The sequence below is a fragment of the Pteropus vampyrus genome, unplaced genomic scaffold (assembly GCF_000151845.1).
Source record: "Pteropus vampyrus isolate Shadow unplaced genomic scaffold, Pvam_2.0 Scaffold21, whole genome shotgun sequence".
Classification (NCBI taxonomy): Eukaryota; Metazoa; Chordata; class Mammalia; order Chiroptera; family Pteropodidae; genus Pteropus; species Pteropus vampyrus.
Window position 1 is genome coordinate 2,023,079 of NW_011888802.1, and position 16,630 is coordinate 2,039,708.

A 16,630-nucleotide genomic window follows, 5' to 3' on the forward strand; every position below is an offset into this window, starting at 1 on the left:
TAACATTGCCTACTGTACATGTGTTTACCCAGAATTCATTCTGTTATAATTAGTTTCATGAACTCCTGGATACAGTCATGATATTATTATAATGATGGTATAATGAAGCTGAGGTCATGGGCAGATTAGGGTACTACTTTTTACGCATGTGTTTGTGGCTTGTTTAGTCAGCAGCTTTTATGGCTGTTGTGCTCTAGAATTTGGGGTAATTTATAACTCCAAAAGGGATGTGTTTCTAGGAGGTCTTAAGGAAGATCTTCAAGGGAGGTTTCTATGGTTACAGAGTTGGGCCTTCTTTCCTGTTGCTCATGCCTGACTACCTAACAGTTTGGTCTCCTAGACATCTGGTTTTGTGTTAAAAAAAAAGTATTTTAGTTTTGCATAGTGATTTTATATCAGTTCCTTTACCATAATCTTGATTTGGACAGTTACTTTATTTTGGTTTTGCTAAAACAATTGTGGAATATAAATCTAGACCCTGAACTAAAGAAAGAAAGGGAATGATTAAAATCATATTTATGCCTCCTACTCCTCTGGCCAGGGCAGATATCACTAATGGATTACATCATTCCCTTTGAGAGAAACTTCACCCTGAGCTTCAATCACATGTTTGTCAATATCACTAAACTTCATGTCTTATTGCACTTTCATTGAGTTTCTTTACAATTAAAACCACGATTTTTGATCAATTCCATTGCCAACCTCCTCTTGATCTATCCCCAGATGACAGAATACTTCTGCAGAAACTGACAAACCAAGCAGATGAGCACTATTGCCATTTATTGTCTCAAACATTATTCAGACCCCATAACAGTGTCTGGTAATGGTTAGATGTCTCCCTAGTAAGTTCTATTGCTAATTCTCCACAACAATTTTTATTAATTACAAACTTTTTGTTGAAAGTGTCAGAAACCAATTTGAACTAGCTTAAGCAATGGAGGAGGACTTATTAAAATCCTCTTGAGGTATCTCATAGAATCAAAGAACTAGAAATAGGATTGGTCTTCTGTTACAAATGGAATCAGAGGATTCAATTTATCTCTTGCCATCTTGTGTTTATTATCTTCTTTGTGAATCTATTTTGTTTTTTCTTTTCTGTGCAGATCACATCTGCTTTGTGTTCCATATGGTAGGAGACATGTGGGAAACAGTGAAATGACAACAGGATATGACATTCGGGTATCCATCTTAAAACCCAGATAACTAGAAAAACAGTGACTTGTATGGCTCAGTTTCAGAAATTCTAGGTGAACACTCTGATTGGTTACACTTGAGTCTGGTGCCCAGTTCTGGGTTAATCAACTGTGGCCAGGGAAGCATACTCGTGATAGACTAGTTGGGCAGTTCCTGTGGGAACAATACCAATAAAGCAGAGTGGACAGGACAGTAACCAAAACTGTGAGAGTGATGCATAAGTGCTACCATAGATATTGATTATTAGCCTTTCTACTTTTCTTAAATTATAACCTCACCATCCTTCCATTCCTCTAAAAAAATCGCCCTATTTTCTATTTCATGAAAATTATATGAACATGTACCTAAAACTTCACTTGTTCTTTCTATCCATCCCTTCTTACAATGAAATAGTTGTACCTCATACTTATGGTGAATTTCTAGGTCCTCATTATTTATGGTCTGTCATATTGTCTCTGAACTATAATTCTTGTCTTTACAATATCTGGTTCAACCATATGTTTTTGACAGCTAAGCCTTCTGAATCAACAGTTCTCTTGATAATATTCTTTTAAGAAGGTACCTTATTGGAATCCTTATTCTAATAAAATAAAGTAAAACAAACAAACAAACAAAAAACTTTTAGTTTGGCATTCAGGGCTCTCTAGTCCATAATATGTAATAACCTACTCCCCAGTTTTATTTCTTATCAATCTCCTATACATATATATCCTACTTTAGAAGTTTTCATTGATTTCTTTAACAGACTCAGTTTTCCCATTCAGTGACTTTCTCCTTTTGTTACCAATATCTATAATTCTATTTTTAGGTTTTGAAATATCATTCCATTTTCAAGACTCATATGAGTAACTAACTCTCTGAAATGCTTTTCTTCATCCTTCTACCAAAATAATTTCAGTTTTTATAAAGTCCATTGTAATTTTTTTTTTTTTAAGCAAGGCAACCTTGGTTGACCTCACAGATTGCAAGGATCTTTTCATCTTACAATCTCTTATTTTTTACATCTACAGCACCTGGTCTTCCTAGGTGATCTCCCATCCAAGTACTAACCAGGCCTGACCCTGCTTAGCTTCCGAGATCAGACAGGATCAGGCTTGTTCAGGGTGGCATGGCTGTAGACAGTCCATTGTATTTTGTACACTGGCTTATATTGTCATAACTGGGGTACTTGTGTTAGTCTATCTGTTAATTTAAAATTTTAACCCAGACATTACATAGAACCCTCTATGCCTTCAAAAATTAGGCTTATTTGGAATAGACTTGCATAGACTTTATATGACCCTATAGGAAATAAATATTTTTTCATATTTTCTATAGTAAAATTCACTTGCACACAATATTTTCCACAAATACTTTACTGAAACTTGCATATGGGCTTTAGTTGAGGCGTGTACATTAAAATGCACTCATAAGTAGTGTGTTTTCACCATAGCACCGTCTCTCTATTGTGTGGACTCTTCAGTTTCACACCCATTTCTCTTCTGCTCCTTTAGTCTTTAGCAGGAGTAAAACAGCATCATCCTCTACCTCACTTTCTTTTTTAGTCCTCTCCCTGCAGCCTTGGCACTGGCCACATTTTTCTCACATATTTACTGAATTGCTGAAAGAAGCTGGGTCTTTATTACCCTTGCATCTTCTGCAGCATCAGTAACCATGCTTCATGTACACTTGACTTGCTAAGTGGCATTGAGTGACTCAGATGTTAAGTATCCCATTGCTTCAACACATATAAGTAATATAGGGACAGAAACAAAATTAGAAAATTATGAAACACATATCAAACTTTCAGCTTTGCCTTTTAAACTTGTTGGGGTTCTAGCAATTATGAACGTGCCCCTCTGAATTTATACTAGCACATTCATCCCTCTGTGGGGGGATGAATTAACAGACTGTATGGAGAAATATATTAGGAGAAAACATTTATATTCATAAATAATTTTATTAGCTCAGTTTCTGGTTTTACCTATATTGTTAAGTGTCTTCACTACAAAATATTATCTATGTTTTAAAATAAGTTCTTTTATTTTCCCAAGTATAAGAAGAATTAATTCTTCAGGATGTCAGAATTGGGAAATTGTTTCAGTAGTTTGGATTACAAAACTCATACATGTCCTAATTAAGACCATTGTTCTCTTATGACTGAATTAATTTCTATATGAATGTGGCTTTCAGAATGGTCTATGGAAGATAATCTTAAGCTTCCAATAATTTTATGTTATTAACATTTTACCTGTAGATAACTATTTTAAAAATAAAATTATTTAAAAGTTCAAAATATCGACCTAAAACAATAAATGTGGAATTTTTCTTTTTTACCACTCCAAATTTTAATGTTGCATGAAATAGGTTGTTGAAGTATATTTTACTAGATATCATTCCCGCTGAGTATAATAGATATGCATATTTTATTAGTTAAGTTTGGTTCAGAGAAACAGAGCCACTAAGAGTGATAACAACTAGGGGATTTATCATAGAGATTTGGCCTTACACATTGTAGTAGCTGGTTAAAAAATTTATCTAAGCCTGTTTTTCTATATTGACCGCTGGGCCTGAAGTCAGCAGGGCAGGTCATTGGGAAGGAACGATGGTGAAGTTGGTGAGAGACAGGATAAATCTGCAGCCACAAGAGTGAACTGGAACCCATGTAAGTCTCTTGCCACAGCCAAGCCTCAACATTAGTGCTGTTGGTGACTTGAAGGTGAGGCTGGTGCCCATCACTGAAGAGCTAAACGCATATCTGGCCCAAGAGTCAGAGAAGCTAAAAATAGAGACCTAACTGGAGTTGGAAGAACAAGTGCTATTGCTGTCTCAGTTGCTGCGCACATGGGCCTGGGACTGGAGGGAGCAGAAGCAGGAGACCTGGTGATCTGGAGTTGTTGCAAGCTGGCTGGGACTCCCTTAGACAAGATGAGCCACCTGACTGGAAGCAACGTGCTGGAGTTGCAACAGCGTTTGTAATCTCGTGTGGACCTTCCCAGTGTAAAAGAATATGTCTGCTGCTTCTTTCCACCTTTCAAATGTCACCCCAAATACCTCTTGGGGTCCACAGGAATTTGGAACTACACAGGAAAAGAGATTCTGAGAATCACAGTTCCAATGTAGATAAGCTGACGCAGTCCAAATCACCTTACATATGTTAAAAACAAACAAACAAACAAATCCAAACAATCCCATTTTCTCTCTAGAACAAACATTAATATCTTTTGGTTGATGTTATGTTTTCATTAGGATTCTCATTAGAGCTACAGTGCCTGCATCAGATAATACTTTAGGAAGTCTCATCCAGATTAACTTTCCTCCAGACACACTAGATGTGATCTTAATTGCCAAGGATATTAAGAGAAGATAATAAGAGAAGCAATAGCCATATGATGTGGTAATTGTCAGTCTGAGACCTGGAAACTTTAAGAAAGATATTGGGAAATAAGGACTTGGAGACTTACTTGTATGTTTGACTTCTTCATCCATAGCGACCAGATGGATATGTTTATTATGATGATAAAGATCTTACGTTCAAATTCAAACTCCACTTGACAGGACTGGAAGACTATTTAAATTGTCTGGGCAGCCTGATAATGAACCAAGGCTGCATACAAACATTAGTGCAAAGTGCAAGGATACATGTAACAGACAGGACAATAAACAAAGAGAACCTTGTATGGAGTGTAAAAGCAGCATAATGCCTACAAACTGCCCAAGGCTTTGAAAGCAATTTACTAAGAAAGCTTTTACAGTGGTCCACTTCGGAGCCATTGATAATTAACCAAACAAATAATTCAAAGTATGTCCAACTGGTTTTAGAAAATTTCCTTAGGGAGTTGCAATACCTTAAATTTCATATTATAATACTGTTGGATCAGTGTCTTCAGCTGCAGCATGTAAACACACAGGACTTGATTCATGATCGTGCGAGTAATAACTTAAGATCAATATTTTAAATGATGTAATAGAAAAGCAGCAAGGAATCTCTTGTAAGTAATAAAGAGCAATTGAGCCTTAGTTGTGGGCATATGGAGCCATTATGAATTCTGCCAAGTCTATAGATTTATGCTCACACAAATTACTGAATTATAAAAGAGATAACATTTTCTCATAATAGCAATGTAGTTTCATAACTTATTAAACACTATAGATTTATTCATGTATGACACCCATAAACCAAAAGTATTATTCTCTCCACTTATTTTTATAAGGTCTGAATTTAGCAGCTGATATTTCTGCTTTGCAGGGACTCAGTGTTTTTCTCTGTCTTGATATGTAGATGTAAATCTTGTCTCACTCATACTTTGTGACATTAGGGAACAGACTTGTGCTTTAGTGCAAGAGCATCTGCTTAAGAGATCTGCTTAGTGCTAGTTTCTGCTTCTATATAATGGGAGAAGGGGCATCATTATTGCTCTCACAGTTACCCAGAGAGTCACCAAACATAATAGAAGGCAAAATACTATGAAAATGTTTATTCATTTCTGATTTGTGTCTCATGTTTGTAGTACATAAAGGGCTGGTGACAAAGGACAACCATTCATATGAGGACCTACATTGAAATGTCTCTGTTTTATTTGTGAAATTCTCTCACTTTCTGCCCTAGACATACATATGCTTTACGATGCTCATTGTAATATACATAATTTGATCTTTCTCAAAACCTGGCATTCTTTTCCTTTTCAATGAACATTTTCAATGAACTATAAAGTAGCATCATATTCTCTTTCCATTCTTTTCATTATTCTAACTACTCATGGTCAATAGAACTTCCCATTGTGCCATTGTGCGTCACAAGTTATTCATTTCTAGAATTGATTTGAAAACTGGTATTTGGGTATGAGATTGCCTTTTCAGTAGATATAGCTATCATTTTCACTCCCTTTCTTCCACTCACCTGTTCTACAGCCATTCAGTCCCCTTTTCTCTGGTCTATCACCAGACTTCTGCCAACACTTTTGTTGTTGTTGTTAAATCTTGTCTGAATCATTGTTTGTTAATTTTCCAACATTCTTGTCCAAGTAATATCAAACCCTGAGTTATTCTAACTATCCAATTTCTTCATTCCTCCTCCAGGGCTATGGAGATTGCTAGAGAGAACCATGCATCTTGGATTCATGCATACCCATGTAAATGTCCTTTCTATACCTAGCTGGAACTCACCTAACCACAGGCAAAATGAATGGAACAGCCAAATAAATGTGTTTTCCATATGTATATTCCTGAACCAAGCCTCTACTGCCCACAGGCTTTGCTCTCTTCCTTACTGCTTGGTTTCTGACCCTTTGCCTCCTCATTCCATCTATATTTGCCCCGTTTCTAGTTTTGGCATCTCTGCTTACTGTTACCTGCTTTATCTACTGGCTTCAAGCTAATCTCCATGGGTTGCCATGTTTAAACTGATTATTTATTATTCTGAATACCTTGGCTTGGCCCCAGAACTATGTTTTATGAACTTTTCCCATGGATAACCTCAGAAAGGTCAGTATTTTTAGGATCTGTCCTTTCCTGAGAGGATCTAGAGTTAGACATTGTTTTTTAATCCATATTGAAACCACACATCTCCTTGTCAATACTTTTTCTCCCCATTCTAAATAACTTTGTTTTCCCAAAGCAGATATTGAAAGTCCTACCATTTTATCAAACTATTTCACTTCAGACCTTTTACTTTTAATTAGTAACTTTGTCTTTTACTTCCTAGAGACAATAGAAGTCATGAAGGTGCACATTCCCATTGCCCAGCACCTCTCCCCCACCTAATACCTGTATCCTTACCAATTTTACATTATTTTTTTCAAATCTCAGAGGAAGAAAATTTCTTTGTCTTATTCAAGGATATCTCCTCTCTTTTCTCCTGATTATCATTCTGGAATTTTATTTCAGCCTATGAGCATGTTGAATTCTTTCCTATTGTTTATGACATACATACCTACCACCTTTAAGCCATTACTCTCACCTTACTTTCTTATTTTCTTTTAAGTCGTCAATTCTTGCAGAAGCAGCTTCATTACCTACCTACATAGCTTCTCTAAGATAGCAGCTTTAGCAGCTATTTTCCTCAAAGTGGAAATTTATGGGAGAATTGGCTTTAAGGAATTTAGTGAAGTAGTAATATACTGACAAGTTTCTTCATCCATTTGTTCATAATTCCTCTTTAGTTCCATCATGGTGCTAGCTCCTTGATGGTTTAGTTTCTTTACTGAGTAACTCCGTCCAGATTTTCCTATTCCTATGCTACCTCTCCAAATTCCTCTCCACTATCTAAAACTGCTATCCATTTCCTTTTACGCTCTTTACAAGGTTACTTGCCTAATATTATACAGGCTTAAAACAGTGTTTGAGAATGGCTTATTGCACCATGCCTTGTGGAGAACAGTAAGTATTTTAATAAAGCCCCTAAAGTGCATTAGTTCCATCATCATCATCATCATCATCATCATCATTACTATTTGATGCCGCCAGAAAGAGTCTATGGTAGACCAATGGCAGAGGGAGCGTTTTGTTTTTCTTTTAAAAATATATATATTCTGAAATTATGGCTGTTTATTTTGCCCATAGTGTCGCTCTTTCTGGAGAAGAAGTTTTTGAGAAAAAAATTAAAGAAGAGAAATAGCAGAAAAAAACAACATTATCTTAATGAGTTCTTTTCTTCACTTTGTTGTCTCATTTTCCCCTTACTTTCCTTAATTTTCCTCAAAATTTTTTTTATTTTATAATATTTATTTCTTAAATAATCTACCTTGATTTCTAAAATAAGCTTGACTTCTCAGTAAAGGATACTTCATTGTGACTTTCATATATTCTTTTTACTTCTTACCATTTCTATATATAACAGGCATCTAATGTTTTCATGAGAATGTAATTATTGCAAACAAATATAAGTGGCCAAGAAATTATATGGAGAAAAATAAAATGCATTAAATATCAGCCAATGACCCATTTATTTTAGTTGTTGTTACTCTAACAACATTTGAGGACAAAAAAAAAAAATGTGGTCTGAAATGCATATTGACATCAACTTGGGTTTTACTTTTGTGGAATGTAAAGAATGGATCCTTTGTTCTCATTTGTAAGCCTGATGAGCCTTACAATACATACATGAAGTATGTTGGGTTAGATATCATTATTTCCATTTCCAAGTTGGAAACTGAGGCACTGAAAGTTTAAGAAACTACATTAATTCCTAGTGACAGGTTGTAAATTCCTTCAGGTCAAAGGTCATGTCTCATTATAGTCTGCTTTCCTGAACATTTGTATCTTTATGTAGTCAGTGCTCAATAAGGGTCTGTGGGCTTGAAACGTCCAGGACTGATCCTAAGTCTCCTGACCTTCTGCCTAGAGTTCTTTCTACAACACTACGTTGCTATATAAAGAGGGCATTGCAAATTAGAAGTGGGCTCCTTATTAAACTCCACCTACTGCCTATAGCCTTGGGCGATTCAAGATTGAACAATGGACCTTTCTAAACAGGTCTAAGGTTAGAGTGGGAAGGGTACTTTGCATCAATCACGTCTACCTGACTTTGCTTATAGATTAGCCACTCCAGTTGATGATTTTTGGCTCCTTTCATTCTTAAATAGAATCCAAGTCGTATCCAAGATGTGGATTATAACCAACATTGCTGATCCCCAGCCAAATTTGCACCAGCTAATGACTTTTTGCTGCCACTACATATTAGCTTTAGCAGCTAGTCATAGCCAAGTTTCATATTGCCTTCAGGGAAATATGCTAGATGTTGAAATGGAAATAGGTGAGGGAGTGGGGGGATATGGTGTACAAGGAGCACATTTCAGAGAGTGAGGCTCAAGGGGCTTATCATTATGTTGGTTGGTACAAAGCAGATCAAGTCATCAGGAACTGCTTAGATGTACCATGGCTAGAAATGTCAGTCATCTGGACATGATGGTGCATTTGCAGCAACTATCCCGCAAAACACCAAGTGCAGATGTTTGTTATATTTTATTTACATGAATCCTAGAGGTTTTCTTTTAATTCTATGTAACTGACCTGATTGCCCAAAATACACATACAAAACTAGCTTAATCCAATTTTAAATGGGTAATTAGTCATTTATGTAACTGATGTGGCAAGCTTTGAAATTCTCTCTCTATACACTGTATATGCTAAAAAAGTCAGCCAGACATTCTGTTCTTAGCACTTACATATTTACCTTTAGTTTATAGGATGGAAGAGGTAGATTTAGAGAAAAATGAAGTTTAGTCTTCTCAGTCTAGGGAAAACCGTTTAGATAAAACTGCCATCTATTTTCCAAAGTTCAAATTAAACAAAACATTTGTAGTAGGTTTCCAAATAAAGATTCTTATGATGGTTACAAAGAGACAAATTTTTAAGATCATCATTAGTCTAGTGTACTACTAGAGTATGGAGCACATGCAGTTAATTCATAATTAAGATCAAGGTATGAGGATTTCTATGGAACTGAGAAAAAAATTGATTAAATTATTTTCCCCAAACCCTATATGTCGTAATATAGCATACAGGGTAAATACTATTGTTTTAGATTCTTCTAACTGAGAAAAAGTGTTTTAGACATAAACCATCAATTTCAATTCCATGTCTTAATATTTCTTCTTTTTTTTGATGGTATCATCCCCAAGTTTAAATAATTCGAGATTCATATTTCTCATAATTTTGTGCAAGTGTCTATTTATCCAGTTAGCTTCATGGCCAACAAACATCTCATTATTTTGTTAAAAGAAACACATACCTTTTGATTAGATAATCAAAATGTGATAAGAATGTAAAAATTTTGTCACACCAAGAAAATACAATCCCTTGTTGATTTTAAGGTCCACATTTTAGAAACTAATAATCTTTAGCTACAATGTAGAAAAATTCATGAGGAAAAAAATACAAATACAATGTAAAATCTAATCAATTAGTAACCTTGCTTTCTCAGGAAAGAAACAGCATCAATTGTCTAAACTTTGGTCTCAATAGTTCACAGGTATTCATGAAAGCTGAAAAATTAGATCAAACAAACCTATACATCTGTAGAAAAATAGATTTTCTACCAAAAAGATATGTCTTTCTGCTTTGCAATGTATACCACCTTTATTTTAAATGTTCATCTTTATCTAATTTATCATTAACATAAAACAAATTGCATTTGGGATTTAATTCCCGAAACATAATGTATAGACACACATATTTATTATTCCTTCAGTGTGTCTCCATGCTGTCTTTCTACTTCCTCAAAAGAATATTATTATAAAAATAAAAGAAATCTCTGTTTTCCTTTTGGTTTTATAATTACTAGCAGGAAATAGGTTGACCATCAAACTGAACAAGCAAATATACAATAAGTCAAGGAGGAAGCTAGTGAATGGGGATTTTAGTGATGCTAAGGAAAAGAACCAAAAGAATTTTAAGGAAGAAACAAGATCTTTTTGGTTCATTCAAGAAGAGATCTCACATGTAGCTCAGATGGCATCAATTTCTTTCAGGAAGTTATAAGGACAAGGACAGGAGAGGCAATAAAACTGAGCAGGTGAATGGCAATAGTGGTTTGGTGAATTTTTTCTTTTTTAATTAAAATGCTATAGACCTTTGACTCAACTGAAGTGAAGTGAACTTATTTTACTTACATATTATAGGATATGAATTGGAAGAGGAAAGGTGCAATAGCAGACCACTATCCACTGTGAATCTTTTAATTTCTCAAACTGTGCTTTGGAGCTCTGGCTGTAAACATACCAACCTTCTAAATGTATCCTCAATTTATTGATATGCTTTGCTGCCATTCGTAATATTTTTGCCCATGCTAATGCTTATTTCAATCTCAAAACAATGAAAAGTTCCCGCACCCAGCGTCTACACATCAGTGCATTATTTAATGAGTTCTTATAACAGTGCCTGCAGTTCTAGTCTCGTACATACACACATAATTTACATTTAAATAGGCAAGGTGGCCACCCAGGGACACCTGGCACAAGCACAATGCCACCTGCATGAAGGGAAACACAGTGTTTTATGAGACAAATACATCAGTTATTTACAGGAATGTGTACAACGTGCTGCACTAAGTAAAACAATATGATTCAAAAGATATACAGAAACCAAGCCAGAGGGCCATAAGGGCAAAAATAAAGAGAGTTTTTAGAAATAAGATATATTTATATTTGAAAATTTACACAAAATAATAAAAATAATTTTCCCCAAGTTTCCAAGATACTTTCTCCAAAGTCGCAAGTCAGAGGAGGATAAAAGATTCAGAAAAAATTATTTATTTAAGTGAGTGGCTAGTTTTTTTCAAAAGTATTAAATTGTCTTAGTATTGTGGATCTTCAACTACAACCCTTATTTGAAATAACATTCATTTCAATACAAAGTATTTAAAAAATATTAGAAAGGCGCAAAGAAGTACCTACACACAGATAAATCAGAAGTAACCTTTTAATGATTTTGGTGTATATCTTTCTGTCATCTCATTTTTCCTTTTCGTAAATGCTTATGCATTAAAAAACAAAAAACAAAAGTTAAATATTTGGGATGGATTTTTTCCTTCTTTTCTGAGAAATAGTCCTCTGAGTACCAGGCAGTTGTGAATGTCCTTGTTGGATGTGGGAAATCTGGCATTCTTTGGGAGAGATTTAGTCCTCTGAAGTTTCTTTTACTCCATCTTTTGCTCAGCATGAGGACTCAGTGGATAACCTTCCTTTATTACTGTGTCCCAAACCTAAAACTTCACACTGTCCTGCTTCGTGGTTTGATCTAAATTATAAACACTTTTCGTTCTCTGTTTCTGATCAAATTTTGAATATTAGATGTTTCTGAAATTGGGAAAATCTCACTTTCCCATCAACTTTTGCAGTTTTCTCTATTTATTTTACACTTTTTCCTATTATATTTCCTCAAATGTCATGGCATCAAAACCATAAAATTTGACATTATTTTTTAAACTATAATAGGAGAAACAAACTGTTTAATACTTTATTAACTTGGTTTTAAAAAAAAATTATATGTACCTTCAGATGAAATGATCATAGGTTTAGTAGTGGTATCAGAAAAACCAACATTTTTAAGTGAATCAATCTTGCTGTTAACCTTATTGACTAATCTCAACTTGATTAGATTTAAGCATGCAGATTCACAATGGCTGAGACCGGAAAACATTGAAAATTTTTATTTTGATCATTGATAGTACCTACTTAATATTTTTTTAAAAATGAATTTATTTATTTAAATTAGTTTCAAGTATACAGTACATTAGTTAGACATCTATAATGTTCATAAAACGATTCCCCCAATTGCTCCCTCCCTCCCCTGGCCTACTTAATAGCTGAATCATTTGACTAGCAACCCTCTACAAGATGTATCTAAACTGGAAATACATTTGTTAATTTTCTATACTAGTTCAAGCTCAGAAAGTTGTAAAAGGGTCATTTCTTTTAAAAATTGTATAGTGCTTTTTTTAGGGAAGTAGGCGTATATATTAGCAGATAGGGAAAGTGGTTTAGCAAATTTATAAGGCTACACCATATTATGTTTAAATTTATAAGGCTACACCATATTATGTTTAAATGTCTCCTACTTAATATATTGAGTCCCAGTTTTACCCTTTCCTAAAATTAATAACAGAGTAAGAAATTTTTAAAAATCAGATATTAAAATGTCTGTGTTGGGGGTATGTTAGGAAATTTTGTCCTAAATCTATTATTTTGCATCTCTATAAACCATATATTCAACATCAGTTATAAATATTTTTTATGCATTGATCTTCAACACATTTTTAAAAGGTTATTTCACAAGAGTGCCTAGGAGTTTCCAAATGTTTTCTATTAAATTAAAAAAAAAAAAATGTAGTGTGTTTTAGAGCCAGCTTCTTCAGAACTGCTTTGTCTTTGGATCTTGGATGCCGGTTTTACAACTAGTCTTAGTGGCTCTGAACTTTTTAATTATGCCTTGCGTGAAACTTTGTCCCTAAGGAATCACCCTCTCCTGCACTGATAAAGCATTATGTATATTGTCAGTGTGACATGTTATTTACCAGATCATTCTTGAAGTGTAGAAAATAATAGATGATATTGTATCCATTGTTCACAAATATACAGAAGTAACAGTTTATAGGTGCTAGTAATTCCTTGGTAAGCAAGACATACCAAGTCCATGACTTTACAATTTAGTGGGAGACTCACAAAAACCAATAAGAGCATTAAATAACATCAGGAAGTGGAAAGGGCTATTAAGAAAAATAAAGCCGAGTATGGGACTAAAGAGTGGAGGAGATGTTCCTATAGACAGGGTGATCAAAAGAGCTCTCTGGGAGGCGATGACTTTCGAGCATGCAGCTTAATAAATGAGGGAGTGTACAATGTAAGCTTCCCAGTAGAAGAAATAGCAAGTTGGAAGACCGTAAAGTGATGTGTGTTTTACATGTCTACTGAGGTCAGTATAGCCTAAGCATAGGAAAAAAAGAAAAGGAATAGAATATGAGGTTGAAGAGGAAATCTGGGTCCAGAACATACAAGAGTTAGTAAGCCATGGTTTAGTTTACACTGGTGCGACTGAACTCATTACTTAAATACAAAACACTCCTACACTACTGAGCTACTCAGAGCCCCTTATTGTCTCCTTGCCTTGTCAGATACCCTTGCCTTGTCCGATCTTTCCCTCAGGCTGATTCATTTGTAAGGGGCCAGATGGCGGGTGCTATTGCATTGCTTATTAAGTGTTTTTTATTTCATTTCTGATAGTGAAGATTTAGGCCTCTATTCTGTGTTAAGAAAAGCTACCAGATGGTTTTAAGTAATGGTCAGGGAATATGTGTGAAACAATTCTATTTACTGATTAGAAAATATCAGAAGAATAGACGAAGGGGATGGAAGAAATAGAAACAGGACATCATCTAGAAAGCTAACGTAGAAGTCCAGTCAATAGATGATAGTGTGTTAGACCAAAGCAGTAGAGATGGAGAAAATGAGGCTTGGTCAGAATCAGAAATATATTTTGATAGTCATATTTGATAGGTAAGGATGTCCTTCTAAAGTGTTTTTGCATTGCTATTGGTTTAGAGCAACTCTGAAATATTTTCTAAACATAGAATCATTAGAGAGTTAACTTATTTCTAAATGGACATATTTTACTTATGGATTGTGTGTTTGTATTTAGTATAGTCTTACTCTGTTTTGGAACAAACTATAATCTAAATAAAAAAACAAAAAACAGTAAATGAACATAACATACATATAGTAATATCGTTGCCTGTAAATTCTTTTGAAGATATGACTGATCTGTATAATTACAAACTATACATGTTTCAGACCTCAGAAGCAACTAATATTGATTTCACAAAGCAGCAAAGATGTGTGTGTGTTTCTGTGTATATATTTGAAAATCAAGGTCATCATTTTTATTTTATTTTTGTAATGATATTACATCCTTGTTACTTATTTGTTTAGAGTCCACCTTGGTCCAAAACAAGGTGACTTTCAAAAATACATGTAAAACAATAGATTATATATTAGTAAAAGAGAAAACAGAGTATAATAATAAGATGAGGCCAGAGGATAAGTTATATATAATAAGGCCCTACTAGATTTTAACATATAGTATAATATATGTGTGTATATATTTTTCTTTAGTTATAAAAACAAAGGGAAATGAATGGAAGGGCTTATGAAAATCCTGTTTAAACCATTCAACAGCATTAAGAATTGAATTTACTGATCCAAATATGAAGATGATGATTAAGGCTGATAAGATCAGAATCCATTTTACAAATGGTACAGAAATTAATATGATTGTTGAAATAAGGGGTCTATTTAACTTTCTTGAAAAATAATCATATTACAGAGTTTCCTGCTGCCTTAAGTACAGTAATACCATGAAAAGGTAATGTGCAATTTGTTCTCAATTCAATTTAAAATAAAAGGCTCTAAGATAAAAGAAGCATTCTAGTTATTAGAAAACAATTCTCCAGGAGACTTGTGGGAAAGTATCATTTTAAATCATACATTTATATGTTCCTGTATTCACCAAAGCCTATACTTAACCCAGATAAAAAAAAGCATGCTCTACTGGGAGAAATGATTTTCAAAACAATATCTTTGATAAAAGGAGGTAATCATCATATGCCATATTGTTTTCCTTCCTGTTGCTGCCTTAAAGTCCTCTCTTGCCTCCCTCCCCAAGCATTGATGAGTTTTTTCTGTTCTTTGCATTTTCATTACCTTAAAATATAATTCCTTCACTTGTGTGGACTTTGAGGTCTATATTCATAACTAAGCATCCACTGTGCTTTTTGAAAAGTCAGATACACTGTTATTTATTTATTTTTTTAAATTTTCTACATTATTATAAAACATTAATTTTTTTAGGTTATTTATATTTCATTAATACTCTTGATGCTTGATTCATTTCTTTGCGTTTAGGAAATAGCAAAATATATGATCTCTTCACAGAATAGGACAAAAATTCTTCCCCAGCTCTTTCTTTGCTTATTCTGGTGCACTCAAGATAAACATTCAGAAGTTTCTCGCACTGCTCTAAGTGGGCTTAGTGCCCCCTCTTTCCATAGCAGTCCAAGCTCTCACCCCTGCACCACTCCAAGAGTGCACTGGCTAAATTTTATTTCTCATCCACCTCCCTAGGACTACTATGGTAATAACAATAACAATTAAAACAATAAAATGATTAACAATATAGTTAGAGCTTTATAACAGGTTTTATATGTTTTGTACATTATCTCATTTAATTCTTATAATAATCCAAAGAATTAAACATCGTTACCAATCTTTTACCATGAAGAAAATAAGGCTTAGAGACCTGAGAGACACTTCCAAGTCATACCTCCAAGGTTACATGGCCAGTATATGGTGGAGACACGATTCAAACCCAATCCCAGGACTGGCTCATTTAAAAGCCTACTCTTAATGACTGGACTTAAGCCCCATTTTTAGTCTCAGATTTAACAAATTTTAAATATCTTCATATTTTAGTTATAAAAATTTAGAGGCTTCTTCTTGGATTTCAAAATACAAATAATTGTAGCTAACATGACTTAAGCCCCTAATCCAGAGCCAGGTAATGTTTTTAGGTCTTTATATGCATTATGTATTTTACATTCCACAATAATGTTTGTTAACATCGTAATTTTTTTTTTTTTAATTTTACGGTTGAGGAAACTGAAACTCAAAGATATTAAATCACTATGCAAAAGTACTTAGCTGGTAAATTATGGATCTATGATTCAAACTCAGGCCTGCCTGATGACAGAAAGGGCAAATTTTTATATTTCTGCATGTTCAGGGATTTCTGAGCAAAAATAACCAGGGATTTCTGAGCAAAAGTAACTAGAACCAGGTCAAAAGACAAGCCTGTGTTAAAAGAAATAAAAGATGACTGAATAGATAATGAGAAACCTTAAGAGAGAGTAAGGGATTTATCTCCAAGTGTGCTTGTTTTACAAAGGGAGATAAAACCTGGAGTCATG

General features: G+C 34.3%; 1 pseudogene; it reads right to left on the reverse strand.

The window, feature by feature from the left end:
• Positions 1 to 2,195: 2,195 nt before the first annotated feature.
• On the reverse strand, positions 2,196 to 2,314 carry LOC111736692 (annotated as a pseudogene).
• Between the last annotated feature and the right edge of the window lie 14,316 nt (positions 2,315 to 16,630).